The sequence below is a fragment of the Sciurus carolinensis genome, chromosome 8 (genome assembly GCF_902686445.1).
Source record: "Sciurus carolinensis chromosome 8, mSciCar1.2, whole genome shotgun sequence".
Taxonomy (NCBI): Eukaryota; Metazoa; Chordata; class Mammalia; order Rodentia; family Sciuridae; genus Sciurus; species Sciurus carolinensis.
Window position 1 is genome coordinate 147,934,978 of NC_062220.1, and position 17,600 is coordinate 147,952,577.

The window sequence follows — 17,600 nt, forward strand, 5'->3', positions numbered from 1 at the left end:
CACTGAAACAGGGACAAGGTTTCTTTCACTGAGACCTAAAGAGGATCCTCATGGCTCTGAGCAGACACAAGGGATATATATCTGCAAGACAAGAGCACAACACAGAGGTTGAGGAGACTATAGGGTCAGACAGAATATATGGGTTCAAATACTGGCCACATCCCTCACTAATGGTATAATGGTCAAGTAATAACCTCCTGATTCAGTTTCCTTATACTAAAGACAAATAAAAACAGAACTTCCCTTGTAGAATTGTTGTGTTGAATAGTGACTGTGATGCTACCTAGACTATTTACAATTAGCTACTATCATTTTCACAAACTTGAGTATTATGTCCAAAAAAAAAGTTGTTTTGTTTTGTTGGTACTGGGAATGGAACCCAGGGGAACTCTTCTACTGGGCTACATACCCACCCAGGCCTTTTCATTTTTTTTTTTAATTTTTGCATTACTGGGATTGAACCCCGAGGCACTTCACCACTGAACTATATACCCAGCCCTTCTTAATGTTTTTTGAGACAGGGTTTCCTGAATTGCCCAGACTGACTTATAACTTATGATCCTCCTGCCTCAGCCTCTCAGTCACTGGGATTGCAGGCATGCATCACCATAACCTGTATTTATAATCTGCATTTTTCAACACCTACTAAAGAAATGAACACTGCTCAGTAAGGTATCCCACTGCAAAACCTGTAGAAATACATTCTACAAGAATATGTAAATTATATGAAGTTTAAAAAAGCTTAAACAAAAATACAGGAAAGAATCCAAGAGAGGGGAAAGAGACAGGGCTCTCTCCATCACCACTTGCTCAAATTCAGATGGTTTTGATACTGTATAGCTGGGTTTTTCTCTTGTAATCAGAATAACCCATAAGTAACCCTGGTCACAAATGAGAAAAAAGGCTTAGGAAGATGAAATAATAAGTTAACAACTACAGAAGCTTGAAAAATTATAAAACCCAGGAGATCTAATACCAGAGTTCTCCAAGTTCCTGCCCTTCCAACCCAATATCCCCAGGTTAGGCATTCGAAGATTCAACCAACTGAGGATCAAAAATACTTGAGAAAAAAAATTCTTCTTAGGTCCTCAACATGTAGACTCCCTGCACCCCCAACGTTGGGTACCAAACCCAGAGTCCTGGACATGCTAGGCAAGTGCTCCATCACTGATCTATACTCCCCAGATCAGCTCCTAGACATTTTTTCTAGTCATTTCCTAACAATATAACAATTACTTACATACCATTTACATTGTATAACTATTGAAGTAATCTAGAGATGATTTAAAGTACAATGGAGAATGTGTAAAAGTTACACACAAATCTGATGGCATTTTATATAAGCGACTTGAGCATCTGAAGATTTTGCTCTCTCCAGGGTCCTAAAACTCATCTCCCAAAAATATCCAAGGGACAAGTGTACCAATATTTTCAATGACATGTTACTGAGTTGTCAAATTGATTTAGTGTATCATGGCCAAAATATTTAGCTATTTCAGTACAGAACAGAAAATTACCATAGAGCAAAAGTTACTTTGTGAAATATTTTGTTATTTGTGCATATACATAGACACTAGTTCACAAGGTAAAATATTTCTTACTGTGGATGTAATACAAACATTTGTAAATCACTGCTCTCATTTGTTCCCCCTCAAGAAACAAGTAAACAAGTTCATTTGATGGGTTTTGTGCTATATCTTACTCATATAAAACAGTTCCTGCTCTTAAAGAGCCTTTCCATCTACAGAAAAATTCAGTGATATTCTACTAAGATTCTCAGATTCTCTCTTCTTCTTCTTTTTTTTTTTTTTTTTTTTTTTTTTTTTTGGGTGCTGGGGATTGAACCCAGTGGTGCTTGATTGAACAAGTTATTTTCATATTGGAAGACAGAGTCTCACTCAGCTGCTGAGGTCAGCGTGGACAAACTTAGGGAGACCCTGTCTCAAAATAAAATAAAAAGGGCTAGAGATGTAATTCAGTGATAGAACACCTGTGTGTTCAATCACCAATGGGGGCAGAGGGACAAGATGAGTCAATCTGTCAATTTACAAAAGTTTAGGATCACACCATTTTGTTATTGATTAGCTACTTAAATGTGAAAGCAATTCCTCTCAGAAACTATCTTTACACCAACTTTAGGCAGGAAAACATGGAATCCCAAAGATACTAAAGTTTGCTCTAAGTTACTCTATTCAGTGAGACCAGACCTGCGTGTTCTTGTTCTTCACAGGTGGCAAGTTTCAACTCAAAGCTCAAACACTAAGAAATGCAATAACTTATCTGTGACTAAAGTCTTTGAAGCAAATCACTTCTAAAAGCATGAAAAGAGGGCTGGAATTATGGCTCAATGGCAGAGGGCTTGCCTGGCATGTGTAAGGCACTGGTTTGATTCTCAGCACAATAAATAAATAAATAAATGTCCATCGACAACTAAAAAAAAATCTCCATACTTCCATTTTTAAATAATAATTTCAGCAAAGCCCTTAAAACTTACAATATTGCCTAACATGTAACAGCATTCAAGGAATGAACAGTAAAACAACTACTTAGACTTTCCTTTTTAATACTTCTCCAGCACTCCAACAACTAAAATGAAGTATTAATTACAACTTAAGGAGTTATATGGAATAAAGTTAAGATTAGGAGCTAAATAGAAGCCAAAGAAAAGATGTCTTTTGTCAGGAAAATTTTAGAAACAACTTCTTCACAAAATGAAAACACGGCCGGCCCTTGCTTGCAAAATTAATGTCCTACTCCGGTGACCAGTAACGAATTCTGCATTTCATCCCAGAAATTCTGTAAAAGCTATCTTTTGTGCAATGATGTGGCTTTCCCCATTACTTGTGAAAATCGATTCTTGATCACTGGAAAATACAGGGAAAACAGAATCCATCTGCAAGTGCTAAGTTGATTCCAGCTGGGGCATTTAAGAGTTTGACAGTTTGCTGGACCCCTTACCCGACTCCCAAATTCTGACTGGAGAATATGAAACATTTAACTTAACATAAACTGCTAACAATCAACTTTTAAAGGTCAAAGGGGATCAGTTTCTAACCTTCCCTCAACACGTGTTCGGCACAAACTTCCGGGTGCGGTTACAATTGGCTGCGCAATTCAATGGATAAAAACGTTGCTGTATTTGACACTCATTTTCTCGCCCGTTCTTTTCCCACGTTTCTCAACCAGCGACTCCCAAAAACAAAAGCCTCCCACAGTAACCGGACCACGCACATAAATGGAGCTTGTCTGCGCGAGGATCAAGTTAGTGGTCCGCAAACATTAACCAAACAGAAGCACAAAGCCGGGGTGGAAAGGGGAGGAGCTGGATGCCAGGGTCAGAAAAGAAACAATCACAAGGGTTCACGAACATCCAAATCTCCGCAGCGGTTAAACCGACTCCAAACCACTTCTGGGAAACCATCAGCAGACACTGCCCTGGGGAACTTTAGGTGTTCGCTACACCAGGCACAGCAGAGCAAGCAGATGCCCAACCGCCATTCCCTTCCCGCACGCCTGCCCCGGGGGTCTACGGGACCAGCTTTCGGGGTTGCTGGAGGCAAAACTACGCTCGTCGCCGGGCGCGGCGTGAAGGGAGCCTCCATGCGTCCCGCCAACCCTATGCCGCCCGAGGAGCTCCTCGGGAAACCGCCGGCGAGGCGGGCAGACTCCGGCAGGGCGACCCGTCGCCTCCCTCCCTCGCCCTACACCGGGACCAATGCTCCGGCCGGAGGACTTGGACGGACCCCGACCTCACTTTCCCCGCGGCTCCGGGACCTCGCCGCCGGCTCCTGCGGGGAAGTAAAAGGGGCGACCCGGCGCAGCCGGCGTGCGCAGCCCCCGCCTCGCCAGCCGCAGGGGTGCCTCCGGCTCGGGACAGCGGGGCTCCCGGGGCCCGAGAGCCCCACGCGCGGCGACCGCAGGGCCGGCGCTGACGGGCGGAGGAAGCGAGTGCAGCAGGGCCGCCGCCGGGCCGTGCGGCCGCGGGAGGCGGCGAGCCGGGAACGCGGCCCCGAGCCGGGGCGAGGTGGTTACCCCCGCAGCCGGCCCCACACGGACCCCGAGGAAGGTGGGAGTGGGAGGCTGTCCGGGAGGACGAGTGGGGAAAGAGAAAAGGGTTAAGGGGAGGACTTACTTTCCTCGCGGGACCCGACGCCAGGACAGCTTCTCCCCGGCGGTGAGAGCTTTAAGAACCAGAGGCGACTAGAGCGGAGGCGGAGGCGGCGACGGCGGCGGCGGCGGCAGCGGCAGCGGCGTCCGGCTCTGCCTACCTCTCCGCCGCCATCTTGACGCCCCTCCCCCCAGCCCCCCGCCCGCAGGGAGGGGAGGGGCGGGGCGACGGATGAGGCACCGCGCGCACGCAGCGCGCACCGCGTCCCACGTGACTTCCTCCGCCCCCCCCCAGCCCGCGCCCTTCTCCGCCCCGCCTCCCTCCTAGATTCCACCCCCCCATCTTGACTGCCCTTTGCCTTCGCCAACAAAAACGGACTCCGCTAGCTCTCGCTGGCCTGGTACCAGTGATCGGATCCAGAGGAATTCCGGAACCCAAACGGTCCATTACCGCGGCTCTGGGGTGGGCGAGGGGTGAGGGGGCCGGGTTTCCGAGAAGGGGGAGGGGAGAAAGCGAAGGCCACCTAGGACAGTCACGTGTCTCCTGCTTCCGCCGGCTCTAGCCGAGACCTCGCGAGAATTCCGTTCCCCCTCCCTTTCTCCCCTGCGGGATGTCGGGAAGAAGGTCGGCGTTCTGGAGTGTCACCAGGAGGTCAACCGGTGGGCTTTGCGCATGCGTCCCGTACCTGCTTTCAAAGTCCGGCTAAGGAGGGGCCCGAAGCTATTTTCAGAACCCTGTTGGTGGGTTGCTATGGCCCGCAAAGTTACCGGTGGCGTTTCTGTCACTTGGAAAAGCTCCTCATTGCCTAGGCATCCTTGGAAAATATTCACATAGTCCTTGCTTGTTAGACTTGTTCAAAGCACTTTATTGAGAAACCGCAAGTAACTCGCAGCCCCTGGGTTCCTCACGGCCATTATCGTACTATGGAGTGTGAGCTCCCGCAGCCCCACTTCTGTTCTCTTCACACCCGGCCACCCGAAGTAACTACTGATCTCAAATAATGCTTGCTGCAGGAAAGGGTCACCCCTGCCACCTTTAATTTCCTTTTGTAGAGTCATTCTGAGAATGCTGTTTGACTCCGTTGCTTAGGTAATAGGCAGGCCTGGGTGATTCTTGCCCCCTACCGGCTGTGCGTCTCATTCGCCTTGTGCGGAAAGCGAACCAGCCCTGTAGTTGGAGCAGTGTAAACTCTTCTAGAGAAAGTATGGGGGTGGAGGGGATAGGCATGTCGAAGGGAACTGTGAATCTTCCAGCCTGGAGTTTGTATGTCTGTGTATTACGTACGTGTGCACGTGTATATACACATTTTTAAATGCCAGCTGATCACTTTGGTAATCACTTTCATTGTTTTTTTTTAAGAATATATTTTTATTTTTAGTTGATACAATAATTGTACATATTTATGGAGTACAGTGTGACGTTTCAATACATGTATACAATATATAATGATCAGGGTATTTGGCATATCTGTCACATCAAACACCATTTCTGCCCGGGAAGTAGAGATGCACGCCTGTAATCCCAGGGACTCCGGAAGCTGAGGCAGGCGGATTGCAAGTTCCAGGACAGCTCAGCAACTTAGAGACCCTAAGCAACATAGAGAGACCCTACCCAAATAAAAATAAAAAAGAGTTGGGGGTATGACTCAGTGATTAAGCACCCCTGGGTTCAATTCCTAATACAAAGAAAAAAAAAAAAAAAAAACCACCACTACATATTTCTTTACATTGGGATTTATTCAAAATTCTTTTACTAGCTGTTTTTAAATACTCAATTAGTTGTTCTCAATCATGTTTTATCTACTGTGCTCTAAAACATTAGAAATTAAGCATCCTGAGCAGGAGTGGCAGTGCACGCCTGTAATCCCAGGGGCTTGGAGTGCACGCCTGTAATCCCAGGGGCTTGGTAGGCTGAGGCAGGAGGATGGTGAATTCAAAGTCAGCCTCAGCAACTTAGCCAGACCCTAAGCAACTCAGTGAGACCCTGTCTCTAAATAAAATACAACAGAGGGCTGGGGATGTGGCTCAGTGGTTGAGTGCCCCTGCTTTCAATCCCCAGTACCAAAAAGGAAAAGAAGTTAAATCACATCCTGCACCCATGTCCCTATTAATTATCCTTTCTCTGGCCCCTCCTCCCCTACTTTGGTAACCACTGTGTGGGGATTTATACTTGGGATTGAACCCCATGGTACTTTAAGACTGAGCTTCAACCCCACCCCCTTTTATTGTTTGAGAGTAAACATACTTCTGGGGTTAAGAACGTATAGCTCAGTGATGGAGCCCTTGCCTAATGTGCAAGGCCCTGAATTTCGTCCCCAGTACCTTGAAAATAAAAGGTATTTGCTACTTTGAGATCAATTTTTAAGTTTCTACATAAACATGAGAATGTGCAGTATTTATCTTCTTTGTCTGACTTATCTCACTAACCATACATCCTCCAGTTACATCTGTGTTGTTGTGAACAACAGAATTTCATTCCTTTTTTATGACTGAACAATATTCTACTCTGCATATATGTCATAATTTCTTCATCCATTTTTCGGTAGATGGACCCCCTTCCTTTATTCCATACCTTGGCTATTGTGAATAGCGCTGTGATAAATGGAAGTGTATCCAGTAGTAGTACCCAGTAATTTGGGAGGCTGAAACAGGAGGATTGCAAGTTTGAGGCCAGCCTGGCTACCTTAGCAAGACCCTGTATCAGAATGCAAAATAAAAAGACTTGGGGATGTAGCTCAGTGGTGGAATGCCCCTGGCTTCAATCCATAACACACACACATACACACACAAACACACACAAGTGCAGATGTTCTTCAACATATTGATTTTAGTCCTTCCTAGCAGGATTGTAGTACCCTATGATAGTTCCATTTCTGGTTCAATTTTGAGGAAACTCTATACTGTTTTCCATAATAACTATGTTAATTTACATTCCCACTGTGTATTGAGAATTTCCTTCTCTTCACATCCTCACCAGCATTTATTATGTTTTGTCTTTTTTATAACACCAATCTATTTTTTTTTTTTTTTTTTTTTTTTTTTTGCAGTACTGGTATAACACCATTCTAACTGGGATGAGATGGTACCTCCTTGTGGTTTTGATATGCATTTCCCTGATAATTAGTGTTGTTGACATTTTTTTCATATATTTGTTTACCATTTGTATATACTCTTGAGAAATGTTTATTCAGTTTATTTGTTCATTGTCTAATTCAATTTTTTTTTTTTTTTTTTGCTGTCGAGTTGTTCTGAGTTCCTTATATATTCTGGATATTAATCCCTTAATCAGATGAATAGTTTCCAATATAGTCTCCCATTCTGTAGGTTATCTCTTCTCTCTGTTGGTTGTTTACTTTGCTGTTCAAAAGATTTTTAGTATAATGTAATCCCATTTATCAATTTTTGCTTTTTTGCCTGAGCTTTTGGCATCATATCTTAAAAAAAAAAAAAGAAAGAAAGAAAGAAAAGAAAAGAAAAGAAAAGAAACTTTGACCAATGTCCTGAAGCATTTTCCCCATTTTCTTCTAGTAGATTCACAGTTTGGGGTCTTACAATTGAGCCTTAAATCAATTTTTACTTGATTTTTATGTGGTGAGACAAGGGTTCCATTTCATTTAACCTCCAAACACATAACAAAAAATCCTACAAAGACCAAAATATTAAAATATTTTCACATGGACTGGGGTTGTGGCTCAGTGGTAGAGCGCTTGCCTAGCATGTGTGAGACTCTGGGTTCGATCCTCAGCACCACATAAAATTATATAAAACAAAGGTATTGTGTCCATCTACAACTAAAAAAAATTTAAAATACATATATATGTTTTCACACAACAAAGACCTCGTTTGCCTTGTTTTCTGTTATTCACTAGCCTAGCTTATGATCCAGTGCAGAAGACAGCAAACAAGCAATCTCAAATCTGTCATGTTCTGCAAGGATAAAGACAATGGCAGCGGAGGCCTAAGGAGTTCTAGTTTAGGCAGGTGTCTTCAGAACTTGGTTGGCATGATTCTGTTTCCCAGTGGCCCCAACTCTAGTTGCACACTAGGACTAGGAGAGTGTGAGACTTAAATGGGCTCAGTCCTCCCACCCTTTGAGGTACTTTCTAAGCATCCAAAGTCAGAGGCTTGCTACTCTCTGCATGATCTCTTCACCTGGAACCAACGAGAAAGACGGTATCTTGGGGGATATTTTTAACTGCACATATGCACACCAGTGTTATGTACGAGGCAAGTTATTGCAGCATTATTGGTGGAAGTAAAAGATTGAAAACAGGTTAAGTGACTCTGAAAAAGAGCTGGTTGACCCAACTGTGTACTCCTCTTGTTCAAAGAGCGGTGCCTGGGGCTGGGGCTGGGGCTCAGTGGCAGACCGCTTGCCTGGCATGTGTGAAGCACTGGGTTCCATCCTCAGCACCATGTAGGAAAATAAATAAAATAAGGATATTACATCCAACTACAACTAAAAATATTTTTTAAACAAGAGAGAGAGAGAGAGAGAGAGAGAGAGAGAGGGGTGCCCAAATGAGTGTGTGTGTGATTTGTTCACGTGCATAGAAGGCATCTCTGAAAGATGACACGACTAATGAAAGTTGCATCAGGATTTAGGAACTGAGATATTGGGGGTCAAAGGAGGGATGAGCTGGGTGCAGTGAGCGGCACATGCCTGTACTCCCAGCAACCCGGGAGGCTGAGGCAGGAGAATCGAAAGTTCAAAGCCAGCCTCAGGAACTTAGCGAGGCAGTTTCAAAATAAGAAGCAAGGCTGGAGGTGTCACTCAGTGGTTCAGTGCTCCCTGGGTTCAGTCCCTGGTACTAAAAAATAAATAAATAAATGAGGGACATAAGCTTACTGGGTGCACACAAAAGGGTGATGCTACTGGAAGCAGAAGATCCAGCAAATGCTTATTCAGGTCTTTTATCGGCGATTTACACTGAACTTCTTACCTCAGCCAACAAATATTTACAAGCCTGCTTACTATGTGTAGGTTCTATGTTAGGGTTTGGGAATCTAAGTTTAAGAAAAACAAGATGGAATGACTTCCACCCTTGAGATCGATGCCCTCACAGCCTACTGGACACGGATTAAAACAGTACACAAAAGGCAAAATCAGTGACACTGCTACAAAGTAGCTGAGGAGCCTGTCCTAGAGGAATCTGGCCTCACCAGGGCAGTCTTGGCTTTGGCAGTGATGACTGAACTGAGATTTGAAAAGTAGATGCTCTCTGTTTTATTCAGCCATAAGAAAAATGAAATTAGGTCATTTGCAGGAAAATGGATGGAACTAGAGACCATTGTGTTCAATGACATAAGCCAGACCCAGAAGGTCAAGGGTCATGTTTTCTCTCATGGAAGCTAAAGAGGAAAAAGGAAAAGAAAGGTGCGGGGGACGTCATGAGAACCAAAGGGAGCTCAGCAGAGAAAAGGGACCAGAGGTGAGAGGAGCAAGGGAGAAGTGCTGGGGAGGGATGTTGGTCAAACTGGACAGGTGGCAGCAAGCAAGGTGAGTGAACAGGACAGTAAGAGGTAGGCATGGGCCCAAACCGCAGCTTCTGTGCTCTGCTCTGTGATGCACTCAGACTCCGTTCCTGCTTTGCCACATGTCCTGCGTGGACTGTGCGGTAGAACGTGCTGGAGGGACACAGCACGCTGGAGGAAGACCAGTTTCCTACGCCTGTCCTCTGAGCAGCGCCTCTTCCCTGGCAGCTGTGCTTCCTTCCCACACCAGGGAATGGAGCCTGCAGCCTTTCCCACGCTTGCAGAACGGCCTCATCACACTGGGCCTTTCCCCGAAACACCAGGACCCATCAGAGGCCCCCCTCTAAGCTCAGGGACATGAGCACCAGCTGAGCAGAGCACCCTCCTCGGACTTTGAGTTCCAGCGAGCCGGGCCCCTGCTCCATGTTTCTAAGGTTAAATTACTCCACCCCTTGCTCTGTGGCCCCTGGGCTTAGTGGTGAGACATGCTTCCTGTAGTTGCTACCTGTGCGATAGCTTGAAGTTCTGTCTGTACCCTTTCAGTTATTTAGTTCACACCCAGGTAGCAAAGCTTTATATCACCCCCATTAAATAGCTGTTGTAGCGAGGTACATGGCACATCCCTGTAATCCCAGAATCTCTGGAGGCTCAGATGGGAGGATCACAAGTTCAAGGCCAGCATTAGCAACTTAGCGAGGCCCTGTCTCAAAAAATAAAAAGGGCCAGGGATGTAGGTCAGTGGTAAAGCACTCTTGGGTTCAATTCCCAGTACCAAAGGAAGAAAGAAAGATAAGGTTTGGAGATGTAGCTAAGCAGTAAAGCACCCCTGGATTCAATCCCCAGCACCCCTATTACGGTTTGAATGTGAAGTGTCCCCCAAAAGTTCACGTGAGACAGTGCAAGAAGGTTCAGAGGAGAAATGACTGGATTGACAGTCTTAACCCAATCAGTGATTCAATCCTGATAGGGATTAACTGAGTGTAACTGAAGTGGTGGGCGCGGCTGGAGGAGGAGGGCACTGGGGTGTGGCTTTGGGTATATATTTGTATCTGGCGAGTGGAGTCACTGCTTCCCTCTGCCACTCTTCCACCATGATAGCCTGCCTCACCTCCATCCCCGGGGAATGGAGCCGGCCTCTATGGACTAAGACCTCCGAAACTGGTAGCCCTCCAATAAACCTTTTCTCCTCTATAACTGTGCTGGTCAGATCATTTAGTGACAACAGTGAGAAAGGTGACCAAAAGAACCCCCAAACAAGCAGACAGACAAAAATTGCCGTAGTTTCTTTTTTTTTTCTTTTTTTTCTAAAACTGGTGTAGTCTCTTACCTCCTACCTGAACTTTGATACAAAGTGGGTGGCAGCTCACGCCTATAATCCCAGCAATTTGGGAGGTTGAGACAGGAAGATCACAAGTTTAAGGCCAGCCTCAACAATTTATTCAGATCCTGTCTCAAAATAAAAAATAAAAGAAGGGCTAGGGTTCTGGCTCAGTGGTAGAGCGCTCACCTAGCATGCGTGAGGCCCTGGGTTCGATCCTCAGCACCACATAAATATAAAACAAAGGTATTGTGTCTACCTACAACCAAAAAAATAATAATAATAATTAAAAAATAATAAAAAGGACTAGGATATAGCTCAGTGGTAAAGTGCTCCTGGGTTCAAACCCTAGTTACCCACCCCCCCCAAAAAAAAAGCTACCAGTAAGGAATAAGGTTGCAAAGGTATTTGAAGGCTATTATCAAAGAGTCTTTTATTCTCAAGAGATTTTGAGTTTGGACTTTCACAGGGAACTCAGAAACCTCTAGTATAGTACAGAAAACCGCCATGCTTGTACCTGCGCTCCAGATCACTGCGGAAGCGGTGCAGCCTCTCAGCTGCACTGCCTGAGACAGGGTGTGGCTCAGGTCGAGCACCAGCACAAGTCCCTGGGTTCCAGCCCAGCAAGGTGGACAGGGAAGGCGGGGCCACAGATCTGAAGACCGGAAAGGTCAAGGGAAGGTAAGAACTTTAACTAGAGCAAAACTGTTGAGCAATAAAAGAGGATCAAGTTCAAGAAATATCTAGGAGGGAAAGGCAGGGGAAAAAATGGTGACTGGCCAGAAAGCAGTCGTGGGGAGGGAGGAATCCAGGGTGACCCCTCAGTTTCTGGCTTGGGTTCCAGGGTTGATAATGATGCACTTAGCTGAAACCATGTGCCCAAGAAGAGAGGCAGCCAGGTGCGATGGTGCACACCTGTCATCCCAGCAGCTCAGGAGGCTGAGACAGGAGGATTGTGAGTTCAAAGCCAGCTTCAGCAAGAGCGAGGTGCTAAGCACCTCAGTGAGACCCTGTCTCTAAATAAAACACAAAATAAAAATAAGGCTGGGAGTGTAGTTCAGTGGTCGCATGCCCCTGAGTTCAGACCCCAGTACTAAAAAGAAGCAAGTATAAGGAAGAAGTTAATGGTTTGGCATTTGGCCTCATATGTAGAAAAGGGTCTCCTTATCTACTACTATGTAACCAGCCACCCCAAAACATAATGGCTGAAGCACAACAACCACTTTGTAATTTCTTATGATGTTGCAAACGAGGATGTTGCTCAGTTACTTGTTGGATGCCTGTAACCAGCTGATGGGTCTCCGTGGGCTGGGCTGGGCTGGGCTGCTGGAATAGCTGGTCCCTCACCCTCAGAGTGGTCTCTCCAGAAGACTCTCCATGGTTCTTCTTGTGGGACAGCCAAGGGATCTCAAGAACATGAGAACAGAAGCCGCCAGCCTTTTTAAAATATTAGGTTTACAACTGATGAAGTGATGCTTCTGCCACGTTCTGTTGGTTAACAAGGCTGACTCTAAGCCAGGTGTGGTGGCACAGGACTGTAATCCCAGAGATCTGGGAGGCTGTGACAGGAGGATTGCAAAGTCGAGGCCAGCAACTCATCAAAGCCCTAAGCAATTTAGCAAGACCCTGTCTCAAAATAAACAATAAAAAGGGCTATAAAGATGGCCCAGTGGTAAAGTGCTTCTGGGTTAAATCCCCAGCATCTTAATAAATAAAAAATAAAATAAAAATAAATTGCTGAAGCTGTCCTGAAACTTGTGATCCTTCTGCGTAGCCTCCAAAGTCACTGGTATTATGGGCATGCCTCACTGAACCTGGCTTCTTTTTATATTTTTTGCTTCGGAACAGGGTCTCACTAAGCTTCTCAGGCTGGCCTTGAATTTGTGATCCTCCTGCTTCAGCCTCCCAAGTAGCTGGGATTACAGGGCAACGTGCGCATCTTGTCATAAGGAATTTGAAAGCTTCTGGGAAATCCAAATGGCAATGTCTAGAAAGCAGTTGGAATCAAAAGGTTGAGCGTCCAAATGGGGATCCCAAGAGGGAGACTATGAAAGGGTGCTAGGAGAAATGCAGAGACGAAAGCAGGGGCTGGGAGCAGAGCCTGAGGTTCCCATCCGAGAGGTGAGCACTCGGTGAGTTTGAGACAGATCAGTCAGGGAGACCAAGGTGGAAACGGGAGGTGCTTATGTCATGGATGCCGAGGGAGTCAAGTTTCCAGGAATGAGCGGTCCGAAATAGCTAATGCAGCAGAGAGTGACAGAATGCTGCTAAAGTATTTATTTGTTTTTTCAAAATGGCAGACATCTTGATAGGTACAGTGGTTGTTTCTGACTGCTCAGAATCCATCACTCTTTCTTCAGATAGAACACCTGGATTTTATCTCCCCCTCTCAAAAGAGCACTAACTCTCTCCCACACCTGTCACCAGAGTTGAGCACGCATGCCAGGTCTGGCTAACTGGAATACTCAACTACTGCCAGGCCACAGTGACTGACTTAGGCTAAGGAGTCTCAATTTCAGGGATCCCTTTTTTTTTTTTTGGAACCCAAGGGTGCTCACTGATCTACATCACCAATCCTTTTTCTTTGATACCAGGGATTGAACTCAGGGGCACTCGACCACTGAACCACATCCCCAGCCCTATTTTGTATTTTATTTAGAGACAGGGGCTCAGTGAGTTGCTTAGTGCTTTACTTTTGCTGAGGCTGGCTTTGAACTCAAGATCCTCCTGCCTTAGCCTCCCAAGCCGCTGGGATTACAGGTGTGCGCCACCACACCCAGCATCCCCAGTCCTATTTACTTATTTGTTTATTGATTTATTTTTAATTTTTTCTTGTGGTTGTAGATGGACACAATACCTTTTCTTTACGTTTATGTGGTGCTGAGAATCAAACCCACAGTGCCTCACACTTGCTAGGCAAGTGCTCTGCCACTGAGCCACAGCGGCAACCCTTATTTTTTATTTTGAGACAGGGTCTTACTAAGCTGCCCAGGCTGGCCTCAAACTTGCAATCCTCATGTCTCAGCCTCCCTCTTCCTGCCCCAACCTCCTGAATCACTGGGATTACAGGTATGCACCACTGCACAGCTCAAGTCACATGACTTTAAACATGTCGGGTACCTAAGAATCTTCACTTGTTTCTTAATATGGAGGTTCACATAGAAAGTGCATTTACAGTCATTATCCCTTTGGGTCATCATTGTAACTCTGCCTTCTGGAAGGAAGTATTCTAGCTTGTGTATGGAACAGTTCTGAAATCAGGGGGATTGAGATTCAGGGTGGAGGAGTTTGTGCTTGAACTTTTCACCCTGTGTATAAATCAGCATAAAAATACCTTTCGTGTTTTTATAATGGAAGGCTCGCTGTTCACTTTTGTAAGCTTTCCCTTAAAAGCACCACGTTTAAAATTTTAAATTATGATGATTATTTTTTTTTGGTACCAGAGATTGCACCCAGGGGCACTTAACCACGAAGCCACATTGCAGCCCTTTTTTGTATTGTATTTAGAGACAGGGTCTCCCTGAGTTGCTTAGGGCCTCACTACGTTGCTGAGGCTGGCTTTGGACTTTCTATCCTCCTGCCTCAGCCTTCTGAGCCACTGGAATTACAGGTGTGTGCCACCAGGCCTAGCCCAAATTATTATTTTTAAAATTTTTTAATTGTAGATGGATATAATACGCTTATTTTACTAATTTATTTATTTTTATGTGGTGCTGAGGATCAAACCCAGTGCCTCACACATGCTAGGCAAGTGCTCTACCACTGAGCTACAGCCCCAGTCCCCCAAATTATTTTTGTAAAAGTACTATCACTAAGGATTGTATTATGTCCCCCACAAATTTATATGTTGAAATCCTGACCCCCCACTATTTTCAGAATGTGACCTTATTTGGAGATAGGATCTTTACATATCTAATCAAGTTAATCAAGTCTAATAATTAGGATGGGCCCTAATCCAACATGACTATGTATTTTTCCATTGAAGGATTATGACTATGCTTTTATAAAAAAGGGAAGCTAGGTAGGTGCCCTGTGCATACCTGGAATTCCAGTGGCTGGGGAGGCTGAGGCAGGAGGATTACATGTTTGAGCCCAGTCTCAGCAATTTATAGAGACCCTCAGCAATTCAGTAATACCCTGTCTCAAAATAACAGATAAAAAGGGCCAAGGTGTGGATGAGTGCTAAGAGTGCCCTGGGGGTTTAATCCCAGCACCACAAAAATATAATAATAATGAAAAAGGGGAAGCTGGCATGGTAGTGCTGTCTGTAATCACACTCTTTTGGGAGACTAAGACAAGAGGATTGAGTTAGAGGCCAGCCTGAGCAACATAGTGAGAGCCTGTCCCCCCCACAAAATAATAATAATAGAAATAAAAGTAAAATTAAGGGGGGGTGGAGAATCTGGAGAGAGGCATGAGAGAATGCTATGTGGAGAGGCAGGCAAATAGTGGGGTAACCCCCCCACACTTTTATTTTTCCTAATACCAGGTTTTGAACCCAGGGGCACTTTACCAATGAGCCACATCCCCAGTCCTTTTTATTTTTGAGGTGGGATGTCACTAAATTGCCCAGTTGGCCTCGAACTTGTGGTCCTCCTGCCTCAGCCTCCAGAATTGCTGGGATGACAGGGGTGCACCTTCTTCCTCAGCCCTCACAGAGAGCCACCCCTGCCAAAACCTTGATTTTGTACTTCCTTCCTCCAGGTGAGATATTGGCTGTTTAAGCATCCATTTTCTGCTACTTTGTTACAGCAACTTTAGCAATCTAATGTAACTGTTAGGGACATCTCCCAGAAATAAATGACGGTGCTCATTTGTCCATCCAGACTGATAAGCTGAAGATCCTTCAGAAAATGAAGCCCACCAGGCCTGATGGTGCACACCTGTAACCCAGCAGTTTGGGAGGCTGAGGCAAGAGGACTGCAAGTCTGAGGCCAGACTGAGCAACTTAGTGAGGTCCTAAGCGACTTGGCAAGAACTTATCTCAAAATAAAACATATAAAAAGGGCTGGGGACGTGGCTTGGTGGCTAAGCACCCCTGGGTTCAATGCCTGCCCTCAAAAAAATCAAAGCCCACACAAGAAAAAAGAAAAATCACAGAAACAAAAAACCCCCTTTCACATCAATATATATATGTTTTCCATTTACTTTGTCAATAAAATAATATTTATTTACTTTTGGTACTAGGGATTAAACCAGGAATACTTTATCACTGAGCTACATCCCAGGCCTTTCTTTTTTCTTTTCTTTTTTTTTTTTTTTTTGTGGGTATGGGGGATGGAACTCAGGAGCACTTGACCACTGAGCCACACCCCCAGCCCTATTTTGTATTTTATTAAGAGACAGGGTCTCACTGAGTTGCTTAGCACCTTGCTTTTGCTGAGGCCGGCTTTGAAGTCGGGATCATCCTGTCTTGGCCTCCCGAGCTGCTGAGATTATAGGCATGTGCCACTACGCCCCCTCCAGTTCTTAAAAAAAAAAAAAAAATATATATATATATATATATATTTTTTTTAAATATATATATATATATTTTAAAGATGTTGATATACCTTTATTTTATTCTTTTATTTATATGTGGTGCTGAGAATTGAACGCAGTGCCTCACACATGCTAGGCAAGCATGCTACCAATGAGCCACAACTCCAGTCCCTAAAAATTATTTTTCACTTTGTTTTATTTTTTTATGTGGTGCTGAGAATCAAACTCAGTGCCTCACACATGCTAGGCAATTGGTCTACCACTGAGCCACAACCCCGGCCCCAGCCCCAGGTCTTTTTAAAATTTTTGAATCTTGAAACAGGGTCTCTCTAAATTGCCTGGGGCCTCACTAAATTGATGAGGCTGGCCTCAAACTTGTAATCTTCCTGCCTCAGCCCACTGAGTTGCTGGGATTACAGGTCTGTGCCACCACACCTGGATAAAATGATAATTTTTAAAAATCAAAGGACTTCCCAATGGATTGCATAACTAATTTATATCTGTGTGTGTGTGTGTGTGTGTGTGTGTGTGTGTGTACTTGTGTTGCTGGGGATTAAACTCAGGGCCTTGTGCATGCCGGGCAAGGCTTCTACAATGGAGCCACATCCCAGTCCATATCTTTTTTTTTTTAAAGAAAGAATGTGGAACAAAAAAAAAAAAAAAAGAAAGAAAGAATGTGGAGAGAAAAGAAGCCATAGTCATTTGACAGATGAGAAAAAAGACTTATGGAACATAAAAGCCACTTGGAGAATACTTCACCTGATGCCAAATTTTAAGCCCTTGACGTTATATTTTTTTGTTGATTTTCTTCATGTCCAATGACAACAGAAACCTGACCATAGAAACCTCTCTTGCAGGGCTACTTAATACACAAGTTTTAGCTGCTTTGCTAAGACACCAAGGAAAAGCCTAAGGGAGGAAGTGTTGCTAACTCTAAATTACAACCAGTCACTAATGTGTGATTTTGTAATTATTTTGTTCATTGCTAAATGGTTAAAGATTTCAAATTTCTACATCATATATGCATTATATTCATTTTATCACTTAATCCTCACAACAAACCAGTGAGGCAGTTAGTAGCGTTTTGCTTTTACTTCGTTTAGTTTTAAGCATATTATATATAGCATATATGTTATACATATTAACATGTGTACGCAGATAAAGGGAATCATGTGTATACATAAAACATGTATGCTTATATACATAATACACTGTGTGC

General features: G+C 44.5%; 1 protein-coding gene across 1 annotated transcript in view; it reads right to left on the reverse strand.

Moving 5' to 3' along the window:
• The window catches only part of Sbno1 (strawberry notch homolog 1), a 56,106-nt gene extending 51,785 nt beyond the window's left edge, over window positions 1-4,321 (reverse strand). Inside the window, 1 exon segment of the mRNA XM_047560931.1 lies at window positions 4,133-4,321. The gene's annotated coding sequence lies outside the window, so the exon portion shown is untranslated.
• Between the last annotated feature and the right edge of the window lie 13,279 nt (window positions 4,322-17,600).